This window comes from Octodon degus, unplaced genomic scaffold (genome assembly GCF_000260255.1).
Source record: "Octodon degus isolate 3935 unplaced genomic scaffold, OctDeg1.0 scaffold00140, whole genome shotgun sequence".
NCBI classification, from domain to species: domain Eukaryota; kingdom Metazoa; phylum Chordata; class Mammalia; order Rodentia; family Octodontidae; genus Octodon; species Octodon degus.
In genome coordinates, this window is record NW_004524716.1 from 631,958 (window position 1) to 633,424 (window position 1,467).

At 40.6% G+C, this 1,467-nt stretch overlaps 1 pseudogene; it reads right to left on the reverse strand.

The window, feature by feature from the left end:
• Window positions 1-203: 203 nt before the first annotated feature.
• Window positions 204-587, reverse strand: LOC105743613 (annotated as a pseudogene).
• Window positions 588-1,467: the final 880 nt, after the last annotated feature.

The following is a 1,467-nucleotide window of genomic DNA, read 5'->3' on the forward strand; positions in this document are numbered from 1 at the left end:
TGAGCCATCTCCCTGGCCCCTTCTCCATTGTTTTAAATCTCAAAGTACAACCCAGGAGCAAAATGTTGTAACTATGCAAAATTTGCATATGTAGTCAAACTGCATCTTTTTTTTTTTTTTTTTTGTAGTTACTATTGCATTTATTTTCCTACAGCTAATCTTTCTATAGCTTCAACAAATTTGCCTTAAAGTTAAGCATGAGGTTAGAACTGGACCACTCGGCCCCTTCTCTTCTTGTTGCCTCCCAGTTTAAAGTGCTTGCATCTCTTAATGGCCAGCATTCTGTTCCATCTGCAGTTGGGCTCCACACACTCAAGCCTCAGCACAATCTTCTTTCATTTTAGCCTTCTTCCGGAAGATGGGTTTCGTCTCTCCACCATAGCCACTCTGCTTCCGATAGTAGCGCCTCTTTCCTTGGGCGTACAGGGAGTCCTTGCCCTTCTTATACTGGGTCACTTTGTGAGGCTGATGCTTGCCACACTTCTTACAGAAAGTCCTTCGGGTTTTAGGTACACTGACCATCACGGCAGTAGAGCTGTCTACATGATGAAAATGAAAAGCCCAGAGACCTAATTCCTCTCAAACTGCATTTTTGTGATCCACGTGGTATTTCTTTAGCCCAGTGGAGTGTGATTTCCTGCCATAGAGTGCGTTGGTTTCTCAAAGCACAGCAGAGGTTGGATATGCAGATAGGCACCAATCCATGAGATATAAGAAGAAAATTTCTATAGGAAAAAAAAAAAGCACGTTGGACTGAACAAATGGCATGTGTGGGGGGATGGGAGAAAAGAGAAGAGTTTAAATCAACAACAGTGCTGGCTGCCTGATCCCTTACACTTTTAACAGAAAGGGTACACAGCACCAAGTACTGAGACGAGCACAGGGGTGGAGTTAGCTAACAAATTTGGAGTATTCACGCTTCTGCCACACCACTCTCACTTTGCTCTAGCCAGAACTGTTGATGCTTCCTTGTTTCATTTTCATGAGTTTTTGAGTCTTTAGGAAGACTGCACAAGGCACCGTTGAGAAGAACAGGCATGGGTGGTAGATTAGCAGAGCTCAAAATTCAACTGTGTTACCACAAACAAGAAAATATTGCATGGCCAGAAGTATATGAAATGGCTAGGGTTCCAGTTAAATGAGATAATATAGGTAAAATAAGTGACAGATAATGATTTGACTACTGTTAGCTATTAACAGTAGCAGCTATTTTTTTTTAAAGGATGCAATGTATCCTGATTTATAAAGTCTTTTCAAGTGCATGTTCTAAGTTGCCTTTTGCTCAAGAGTCGAACTCTTGGGATCACACAGATCTGAGTTCAAATATTGGCTTCCTTCTCACCATCTTCCAGATGTGGGCAAGTTGGTTCACCTTTAACGTTCAGTTTCTTTGTCTGTAAATTGAAGTGATAATACATAAAATATTTAAAGTAATTGTAAAGATGAAATAATATATATGAGTTGTAC